The sequence below is a fragment of the Saccostrea echinata genome, unplaced genomic scaffold, assembly GCF_033153115.1.
Source record: "Saccostrea echinata isolate AGI-Se365-2 ecotype Australia unplaced genomic scaffold, CSIRO_AGI_Sech_v1 ptg000043l, whole genome shotgun sequence".
Lineage (NCBI taxonomy): Eukaryota > Metazoa > Mollusca > Bivalvia > Ostreida > Ostreidae > Saccostrea > Saccostrea echinata.
In genome coordinates this window covers 1001450-1013879 of record NW_026889792.1, presented here as the reverse complement: position 1 = coordinate 1013879, position 12430 = coordinate 1001450, and positions in this window count along the sequence as shown.

The window sequence follows — 12430 nt, the reverse complement described above, 5'->3', positions numbered from 1 at the left end:
TTAATACATCTTTTGTTTGGTGTATTTTATTACAGTACATGCATTTCAGTACACGCATATACCGGTGTTCACGGACCTTCTGAGAGAGAGAGAGAAAGAGAGAGAGAGAGATAGAGAGAGTAATCAGTATTCATCTATTTGAATCTCTTAACCATTTTACAATAGTATATAGAGATTATATAGCAATAGATGTATAAGGCATGCGTGAATGATAAAGAACAAAAATTAGTACGTAGTATTTATTTTCTTTATAAACGAACACAGTTTTCTTAGAAAGCAGTTTTTATTACTATTCATAATGTGTTTAAAACTCATTATATTCTCAAATCTTATTTGTTTTTCTGTTAAACCTAGCGTTCTTTCTTTTTGTAGTGAACTGCATGTACTTTAGTATACTAGTATAATGAAATTCATCTCCGATTTCCTTTAGATTACAATGGGAACAAATTCTGTCTTGTCTTGGTATACTAAGCCAACGTCCACTTTCAGTTGGTAAATGATGGTTACAAGTTCAAAATCTACAAAATGTAATTAAGTCCTTTGTTGATAAAATATGAAAATAGTTTTCAAACTTCAATTCGTCTTTGTATATTCTAAATATAATTTAATGCTTTAGGTGAGGTTTGAAAAATTGATTTTGTTTGAATTGATTAATTAATGTGAGTTTAAGTTTTGCCTTTAACCATTTTGTATTACTTGAGCTTTATTCAAGCCAAATATTAGATAGTCCACAATTATTCAAAATATTTCTAATACTTTCAAACCAACTGATTTTTCCTCTTATTTCCTGATCTGTAATAAAGCCCAATTTATAGCAAATATTTGCAATTTTTGTTTCACTTTCCGAGCGCAAGGGTTCTGCCTTTTCACTTACAGTTAGTAAACCCTATAATTAGAAATTAGTATGATAAATATTTTGCACTAAAGACCCGATCAACTTTCTAAAAAAAATGTTTAATAATTAATTTTATATAGAAAAATGAGTAGGATAATTATGGGATACATGTCCGGTGTATATAGCAGAGTGTTAGCTAAGAAATATGATGTGCAACATGTGTCACTTTGCAGATACTGAGAAGTAAATGTGAAATTATCCACCAGTTTGAAGATATGTTATCAGTTGCCTAGGAAATTCAGTTGGAAAGCAGAATGGCTTAGAAGGTCTGCATCTCTAAGGGAGGGTGATTGACTCCAGATCAAATGGTGAATTTTCATGCATGCATTAATCTATAGAATGCAGGGTATTTTACCCATCTTTAAGATCTAAAGAGGGGGGGGGGGGAGCTGTACTCAAAGATGTAGATTACATGTTTCATGTACATGTTGGCATATTTTTTGACTTACCAAGAAACTGTCCCCATTTATCTGTTTTCATTGCCCTCATAATTAACTGAATTGAATTGTATTTGCCTACCGGCATGCACATGTTTGGCAATCAAAACAGCTGTACCCTGTCACTGGAGTAACCTGTCTCCTTTTGATATATTATGTAGCTGCCCAGTACCTGCATAGTCAAGCCTAAGTTATACCCCAAAACATTCAAATTACAGTGTGATTTAAACCTCTCTTATCCAGTGGAATAGATGGGTGTACATACCCGTAACTTCACGATCACATCAAAAATTATAAGAATTATAAGGTTTTAGAAAATTGATATTTACATAATGTGCAATTAAAAATATGTACCAAAGTGTTCTGGACGACTAATGCACATTATACTTCCTGAAACGCTATTATTGTGAGTAGAGTTTTCAATGAGACTGCACCTTCACACAAATAACTGTGCAGTAACACAGCATCATAGCTATTAGAGCTTTAATAAGAGAAATGACTAAGAAATGTTAGAAATCAGTTGTACTTCTGAGACAACTTCTATTGAAATATCAAATATTGGTTAACAAACTAATGATATCACGCAGTTTTAGTCTAAATTGCAGAGGATAAGAATAAATAGGTTATTTAAAATGTCACTTAAGGCCGTTGATCTAAACATAAAAGTGCACGATCAATAATAAACTTTGAAGGAAAGCACTAAAGTTATATTAATAATCTTCTTAATACACTAACGATAAGGCTCAGAGATCTATGTACATGTATAGATAGGGTACCTATTAATGCTTGAGAATCTCATACGAATTACAAGTGAGGTTATGTACTTGGCGGATCCAGAAAACGCACTACAAGAAAAGAGAGTATTGATGAAAAGTCATACACTCAACTCATAATTAAGCCAGTTTCAAATTTTTTGAAAATATTAAATTTTTAGGGAACAATAAAGTTAAAATTATCAAATTTTTGTCTGCATTTTAGATTGCAGCACTGCAAACTAAAATGCAGACAAAAATTTGAACTATCATGACCGCGTACAATGGAAATGTGGGACATAAAAAAGATGGTCAGTTCATTCACTAGCAACTCTAAATTAAAAGTGTAAATACATAATTGTCTTTTTAGAAATAAAAGTTCCGACTACAACCTAAATAAATAAAAATATTTTTCGTGGGCAATAAAATGTTATAACCTTATACAAATAGTTTCTAAACGATGGCCTAACATCGTTTGGATATTACACAAGAGCCTCTGATGTTCGCGTTGTGTCTTGTTTCAAAATTATTCAAAGATAGTTGTTTTAAGACAGTGTGTTCGGGAGTTATTTACTTTATTAATTAATTTTATTGCTTTTATTTTGAAGGTCACTTCTATTTCTGGCACCTGAAATTTACAACTATACATTATAACACCGAAGGAAAATATCACGATTTTCAACCCTGACTGTTTATGTTTTGATGAAGTCGACTCAAGAGTGCATATAGATATATTCAGTTTTTTCTTTAAAAAATATATAAGAAAAACTTATTTGAATTCAATTTTAGTGAACTAAATTTTTTTCATTAAAAAGAAAAACATATATGCATTATAGCTAAAAAGGTTTCTCTGGACACAGGCACTTGGGGACTGAACCCCCCTTTTTTTCCATTTTTTTTTCTTGTTTAAATCTGCTAAATAAGCTGTTTTTTAATATATCGTGTTCGACTCTTTATCATGTTTATGTATCAGTCAAAGAAACGATATATTTAAAAACAGCTTATTGAGACAAAAGGGTTACAATATGATAACAGGTAGTGCATATTAGAGTACAAAAATTGGGAAAAGGTGTGTCGAACCCTGATTTAAAAAAGAAATAGAAAAGGGGTGGGGGTCCAGCCCCCAAGTGCCCGTGTTTCTGGAAATTCTGGAATAAATCCATCACAATTGAAGCTTGTTACACATAATAAATGTATACATACGCGTATACAAGCACTTGTTGAGTGGTAGATGTTTCCTGTTCAGCGTAACCTTGTTAAGAAGTAACCTTGACGTAAATCACATTTTGTACATACATAATGCATTAATTACACATCTTATTATCATCCCCTGGGGTTTTCGTATGACACCTATTATGTATTATGCATGTATCGTCACCACGCATTGACATCACAGGACAAATTAAGTACTTTTTGCTTTTTTTTTTTAAAAGTAATAAGATAAATAGATAAATAAAATAAAAAAATAAACGTACGACAAACATTTAAACAATCGGGGTGTAAGAAATGTGTTTGCTTCTTTGTTTGCATATTTATAGAACGTCCCTTCGAGAAATTCTCACTCATGTTGAGACGCCACAAGCTGCTGCAAAATTAGACCTGTACTCGGCACTTTGGCCCTTGAGCAGTGAGAATTTTTTTTCCTGCTAGCACCTACTGCGACACAAGGCCTCGGTTTATTACGATGGCCGACAGCGGCCGCCACTTTTGATTCTGAATATTGTCATTTTGTACAGCTTTTTGTCAATTTTCGTTGACAAATTACAACTAAACTGGTAATGCTATATGTCCATATACAGTTTTTACACTGACAATTTACACTGGAGAAAATCATTAAAATTCTTTCTTGTGATGGGTGAATTAAAAAAAAAATGACAACCAAACTGAATTTTTTTGGCAAAATTCAATTACTTATAACATATTTTTCACTTATATCATCATATTGCAAATGCATTCTAGTTTAAAATCCTGAATTGGCAATAGAATAGACAATTGGATTAAAAAGTTTCAGAATTTTTATTAGTAAAATTTCTTTTGAAAAAAGAAAATATCATTACACCTTAAAAGACTTTCTAAAATACATAATCACAAGAAATTATAGCTTTTTATGCTTCAAAATGGTAAAAGGGGTGTAAATAATTAAATCTAGACCTTGAATGAGTATCTTCTCTTGTACATGTGACAAAAAATTGGCTTTTTGATTGTTATTTTACATTATTTTTTCAATTCTGGTTTGAAAAGTTTTAATATGAAAAAAATATGAAGTAATAAAATTCCCCAAAATTCACTTTTTTTTTCCGTTCAAGTCAATTCTTTAAATCTAAGCCAAAAAAGAATTGTTATATACGAGTTCTCTTACGAAAAATACTAGATTTTGAAGTGACCCTATGTTACATTATTGTGTTGCACTCCTGACATCTGATATGTATTTTATTTAACATTGTTTTAAAAATTATAACACACAATAACCCATTCTTACTTTGTAAATCAATTTGTCGTGTTGATATTTTTCATCGTTTACTGCAGGTCTTTCATATTTTGAAGACCTTAAAACATGATTATTTGCAAAGTGTAATATATATAAATTGTATTTAAAATATATGTGAAATGATGAAAACTATTCCCTGAATTGACTGTAAAATTTCTGTAGTTTGTTGATAGACATAGTGTTTTGAACATCAAATAGTATCAAGCATTTTTTTCAACTTAATTTTTAGTAAAGATAGTTAAAAAGCATCTGTAATTATGAAGCAGTTTTGTTGCACTCCTGACTGCAGTAAAGTTTAAAATTAAAACCATAGAACACAAAAATTCATAAAGTGTTGGCAACATCAAGTGGTAATGAAATTGTGCAATACATATAGTCCAATACTTCATAATTAAAACAGATGAAAGTATTTAAAATTCGCATTTTATCTGGAATTTTACCCTATTTTATGCCAAAAAAACTAGCTTAAATGTATATTTAGAAGATAAAATATATTTTAAAGCATATTTTCCTTTAAAAGACAAACACAGTAACCCACCAGAAAAATTCTACTCATCATTTTTTCTTTATTTTTATTCTTATTGGTTGATTTATAATTCTAACATATTTGTTGCACTCCTGACCAAAAGCATTGGGGCCTTTAAAGTAGAATTGTGAAGTGAAAATTACATAAGAACTTATTCTGTTGTTTCAGTGAAGTTGAGGAGGAATTACTCGAATTTTATGACAATGTTTTAGTGTGTTTATTTTTAACGTTCATTAAAAAAATCACAAAAAAGATAAAAACACATCTGAATTGATAAAATTGAAAAAGGAAGGATTTTAATAATAAAACTGTCAATAATTTAGCATTAAATTATACAAAAAGATCATTATTAATTAATGAATACTTCTAAGCATGAATAGAAGTCTTTTCGACACACAACTTGAATCTTTAAAAAAATGTGTTGCACTCCTGACCATAGAAATATGGATCTGAAGCACTGACAGATCCTGTAATTGATAAATCTATTTGGTAAAAATGTTCTTTGTGTCTTTCTTTTCCAAAATAAAAATCAGAAAATCATATAATGATAATAGTTTTTTCATGCTTGGGAGCAAAACATCAAATGTTGCACTCCTGACATTTTTGGGTATGCACATATACTTGACTCTCATTAATGCTGCTTGTGATTTATATAACATTTTTAAGTTTTAAAATGTATATCAGTTATTATTTTACACTTCCAAAATTCCTTTTTGTCTTAATTTTCTATCAGAATTTTACAATTGATGTTTATTTGGCAACACTACATTTTTTTCTGTTGCACTCCTGACATGGTATAACATTTTTTTAAACATCAGCCATGACCACAACCTGATTAAACAAAAGTTATGACAGTCCACATTTAAAGCTCAATACTTTGAATATTATCAGGAAAGTCTTTATTTTCAACATGAAGCATTATTTTTTATTTCACAGACCTCCAAAAAATATTGAAATTTCAAAATGTCACAAAAAGGTGTTGCACTCCTGACAATTTTAGCATCATTTTTGAGCATAACTTTTTTGTTAATTGAGATATCAACGAGATATTTGGCAGGTATTTAGAGACTATCTAAAGACATATGCTGAAACATAGAAATCTATTTTCATTGCCTGTATTTTTAGTGTGGGTTGATAAATATGCGTTTGGTCATTTTTTTTTTAATTCACCCTGATATGAAATGAAGATACATAAAACAGGTTACTTGAAGGTGATAAGCTTAAGGTTCTAGCAGAACAGCAAGGTCGGGGTGATTACAGATTAGTATTGTCTTCTACATGTGCTTTCTCGACAGATTGCAGTAATTAATTCATAAAATTCCATGTTGGTGTACCTGCTGGTCACATCATAGGTAACCAGGATGAAATTTTCCAGGTCTATCAGAAATTTGAATTTGTTCATAATCGGACGTGTCTTTGATGTATGAATTTTGTTTTTTAAACAATGCGCACGAGGAAATGATCACATTAGTTACATGTACCTATATTTTCATTCCCGTGCCACATCGAAAAATAATTGGTCGACCAGGTGGAAGTATTGAGAGGTTGCGTTGGCCTTTAAAAGTGTTTCAAGCATTTAGTTATTAATTTTATGTATTTAGAGAGCAAATACAGACTCCCACATTTAAGGTTGTCATTTTATTCTTGCTTTAAAACGGGTATATTTCCGTATCTAAAGTTTTGTTTTTGATACATTCCATAAACTTTTGATTGGATGCTCACATGTAGAGCTACTAAATCCTGTTTTTCTACCTCTACATAATAGGTAGAATCGAGTTGTCTCATACAATCTGAGGATCGAGATATATTCATTATATCCATGTATATCCATTACAACAAACGTATTACTTTTATTCGCCTTTTTAATTTACAATCCCAAGAATATCTTTTTAATGATACAACAGAATGACGATTTACGTCTAATCTAGGATTAACTGGGTTGCGATATCTCAGACTAATTGAGGGTGAAAATCATTAAAAATGCTCCTTATCTCTTTCAAGCCACCTGTTTTATGTATCTTAATTTCATATCAAACGAAAGAATTTTAATGTTTTTCGCTGGTGTAAATTGTCAGTGTAAAAAGTGTACATGTACATATAGCATTACCAGTTTAGTTGTAATATGTCAACGAAAATTGACAAAAACGCTGTACAAAATGACAATATTCTTAATCAGAAAGTGGCGGCCGCTGTCGGCCATCGTAGTTTATACCGTCTTGTCCGAAGGGACGGTCTTTGTGTCACACAGTAGATTTGAACATTGACATGAGGATTAGCTTCTTACCCCGCCACTTTAGAGCAAAACGACTGCACCACGCGGGCGACAAATAGCAAATATAATGTATTAAATGCATGTAAATTGTTATACATGAATCGCTAAATTCTATCCTATCATAAAATGGTGCCTTTCAAAAGGTTGAATTGCCCTGCTCAGAGAGATAATTCAATATTGATAAATAATTTGACTGTGTGGTTTCTTAAATGTCATTTTCAACAATGATTTGTCTCATATAGTATACTGAATCTTTAGATTTCAGTTAATGCTGCAAGCAATAATGAAATTCTGAATTATTAAAGAGTTCCTATTTGCATTCTATCATATCTTAAGTTGAAATCAACTTATTTCCAACAGTTATTCTCCAAGTGTTGCATTCAAACTATTCAATTTCGAACAAACTCTACAATACTTTGATGTTGACTATCTATATGTACAATGAAATCCAGCTCTGGCGTATATATTCAAGAAGTGTAAATCAAATGTATCACAATTTGAAAAAAAACTTCTAGAAAATGTTATCTCACAATTATTTTTCCCAAAATCTAAGGCTTCAAAACACTTCAACACTAAACAACAATTTCTCACAAGATCAAATAAAGACCTACTTCGACACGGGACCTCGGTTTAGACGATCTCATTGATTGATTGTTTGCCATTTAACATCCCATTTAAGAAGATTTCCCTGAAATAGAGATGTCACTGTATTCTGAGGAAGGGCTTCAAATTTATACTTATAATTGGCACTTAGGGCCATTGAGCAGTGAGGGATCTTTAACGTGCAAGGACCTACTTCGACATGGGAGCTCGGTTTAAATGTTTTCACCCGCAGTGGAATTCGCTATATTTGGTAATAAACTTCCAGAATAAAGCCTCAGCTGCTGTTCTCGCCGTCTGTATCTTGGTTGATGTATCACCTTTAATCTTTAGTGAACTTCCTATAATAACCTACAAATCTCAAAAAATCAAAAATTCCCTTACCTCCTCAGGTGTTGTTGGTGTCGGCCCGGCTAGTACTTTACTAGTCTTATCTCGATCTTTTTCAGTGCCCCCTTGGCGCAGTGGTTTTGCTCTAGAGTCGCGGAGTAAGGAGTTGATCATTACGTTTCGGGTTCGAATCCCACTGTGGAATGTGGAGACCGGTACCTCGGTTGAGACGTATAAACGGAGGTCCCGTGTCGTAATAGGTGCTGGCACGAAAAAGATCCCTCAGTGCTGAGTATAGGTCAAAATTTGCAGCTGTCCGGCAAGTGGGGTCGTCTCCATATGAGTGAAAAATTCTCGAGAGGGACGTTAAACAACGAACAAAGTGTCCTCGCTCGACACGATGCGCCCAACATACCTCACTCTTTTCTGGAAAAAATTACATTCCTTAGGTGAAAGTTTGAGACCTGCTTATTCTAATAGAAACCTGTTAAATCTATCAAGATGTTCCTGGACAGTTTTAGAGTAGTTATGCTATCATCTAGGAAAATGAATCAATTGTTAAGATGAAGTTCTCCAAGAAAGTTCTCCAAAAGCCGTTGGTATCGTGTCTAGACTATTGGAGAGGCCAAAGAGCATTCTATTATATTTTTAAAAAATCCAAGAGGATCCACAATTAAGGTCATTTTCTCCTTATGGTCTTCTTTGATTTCTATTTGATGGTAACGTGACTTTGAGTCCTGTACATTAAAGAAGGAGTTTTCTGATAAATTTTTTAAGATTTCTTCTATTCGAGGGAGAGCGTATGTGTCTTTTTCGTCCTGCTGTTTAGTTCTCTGTAGTCTACACACATTCTCAGATCCATTTTTCCTCCTCACAAGTACTTTATTGCTTGAAAAAGTAGACAGAGATTTCCTGATCTCTCCTGTATCTAGTAACTGCTGTAAATGTTCTCTGACCTCGTTGAACATTGTAGGTGAGATTCTCCTATGCCGCTGCTTGAATGCTTTTGGATCGGTCAGTTCTGTCTATGTGTTTTACTGATGTTACGTGTCCTAGATCTGTATCTCCACACACGTTAAAATATCTCTGTTTCTAAGTATCATCTCTTTGGCTACTGTAATTTCATCCTCTGTCAAATTATCACCTGAAATATTTAACAACTCTTTCTCTGTCGTTATTTCTGCTATTGGTTGCTTTGGCAATTCCTGTAGAGTGACTGGCTGAATTTCAGCTATGGTGGAATTAGGCTGAATTCTCAGTGTTCTTGTTGTCACATTGCTGACAATTACTGCAACTGATTCTCGAGAATGATAATAGAAATCTATAATCTTTGGAACTATATCTAGGTCCTTTGGTATGACTGATTTCTCAGAGGGCTGAATAATAGCAATTAACTGTCTAATGGTAGGGAACTATAATATCAGCAAAACCTTTTATAGTCACTTCAGAGTTTTGTGGGACAGTCATTGGCTCCCTCTCAGCAGTTTTGATGACTCCTATTCTGTAGCCATTTTAAAGGAACTCTCTTTTTCGTACTGTTAAACACCTAAATTTTGAGTACCAAGTAGTGTGAAGGTCTATTTTTCTGTAGGAGCCGGTCACCAGGAGTCTATTTACAACACTCCATAATTTTAGAATATTGGAAGGATTCCTTGGTAATTGGAATCATCCACAAGGAGATATCATCAGACTGTATGTATTGTTTCCCAATCCAGGTGACGATATTTGTAATTCTATAACTCCTTTGCATGGTAATGACTTCTGTCTGAACACTGAAGTTGACATTTTTCTTGGATACATCATGTCCATCACTTTAGTCTCTGTTTTAAAGATATGTAACCTAAACTTTCTCGCTATGCATGGGCACCGATTTTGATGAAATCTGCCAATTTTTACATCTTGACACCAGAAACAGATAAAAAAAAATATGGTTACTATGTGTCTTGATTGCCATTGTAACATCTGGGGAAAAAAGAATAAAATTGAGATTTTCATCTATTTTGAATCTTTATTGAGCCTTAATAAACACTATGAAAAACCAAACAAATAACTCTCACAAAACCTTAACCCCTTGTTACCACTTATGCTATAAAGAAACTAGAATATATCTTTTAGTGATAACCATTGAGAACATGCTGAAAAAGCTCAATATTCACTTATGATAAGTGTTACATGGTATAACTAAGTATTGCAAATAATCAGCTAAATCTATTCCTCTTATTGATTAAAAGTAACTGTCAAACTCTGTTGTACTCTAAGTTCATGATCACTCATAAATATCTATATCTTATTAATCTTTTATAGTTTACATGCAAAAAAGAAGTGGCAATAATAAATACTATCAAAGTCTACCAAGCTTAGTTGTAATGTAATCTGAAAAAAACCCATCTGCAATAAAATTTATCAAAACTGTCATGAAATTAAATTCCTGAAATGCAAATAAATTTCAATTCATAATTTTAGAAATTTATTTAATTACCAATAATTAAAATTGAAAATCAATTTCAGTAAAATGCTAAGTTGAAACTTTCAGTGAAACAAAGTATGAATAAATAAGGAACTAATTTAACATAAGCAATTAAGACTAGGAACCTAATTGAACTTATAATAAATAAATAATCTAACACGAATATTTAAGAAACAGACACGCAGGGAAATAAATAGAAACTAGCATGTATTAATATCAAGATTGTAAAGAAACCGACAAGGAAACAACTAAAATTGAAAAAAAAATTTCAAGGTTTAAGACTTTTGAATCGAATTTTCACAAACTATTTGCAATACGCTGCGATTTTATAAACTCTGGGGAAATAAATACACAGTTTATAATTTTTCATTGCATGGACGGGGTTAAACCAGATGCCATGGGCCTACGTCATGTTACGCGTGCGCAAGAATGCCTTAGACGATTCGCCCCTAAGACAACTTGACAAACTTCTCTCAGTGCTTTTCACCTGAGGGTTCATCACTTGAAGTGTTTATACCAACACAATTCTATTGCACTTTTGCAGAAGTCTTACACTTGGGAAAAAAATCCACTTACTTAAATAAACCAACACAATTCTACATGTATGTGATAAATATCCTACATGATAATAATGATGAGTGAGTGATGTATGGTCGCTGCAAGCAAGCGCAATATTAGTTAACGCTCAAGACAAGACAAAAATAATGCATTGTGTTGACAGGGCGATTATTTGACCTACATTTTTATAAAAGCTACTAAGTTTGGATTTGTATGCAATTTAATTTAATGCAATATGTAAATTATCAAAAATGTCAACCTTCAAATAAGAGCTAGACGAACAACATCATTCTGCAAATTGTGTTTGTTTACACTGGATATTTCTACGCAATTTCAAAAGAAAATAGTAAAATGTAGTTTAATATAAAGTGTGAGGAAAGCTACGGCATTCAAAACACCATAACACGGACAGGGGGTCAGAAGGTTAAAGTATGCGTTTTATTTTGACATCACACACGCTGAACGCCGTGGAAGTGTAACGTCATAAGCAGAAATCAAAATTATCGCTCACATTGAACAGAAGCTGTTGTAACGGCTCTTCCATTAATTTAACTTACCCGAAAGGCTTAAGGCTTTTACAGTTTTCACTTGATCATATATAGATTATTTGAAAAAAATGTCTTAATTTGTCAATGTTTTAGTTTGCGGTACATGTACCATTATTACACCAATGTTCAGAAAGTGAAGACTTTTTATCAAAGCGATAATGAAAATTCATTTGTGATTAGAACAAGGTTGCAAAATAAGTAAATGTTTTTAGCAAACTTGGTTTTATCAAAAATTAAGCCCTTGTTCTTCCCTCCTTTGAGTAAATATCTCTATATTAGAAATAAAAATCAATAGTTATAATGTCAGTCAAAGATTGATCTTGTAGTAGATGAATTGATTGATTGATTGTATGTTGTTTTACGTCCCGTTCGAGAATTTTTCACTCATACAGAGACGTCATCATATACCGGTGAAGGGCTTCAAATTTAGACCTTTACTCGGCACTCAGGGCCATTGAGCAGTATGGGTTCTTTACTGTGCCAACGCCTACCGTGACACGGGGCCTCAGTTTTTAAGTTCTCATCCGAAAGACCTGCAACTTTCACGTCAAAGTGCC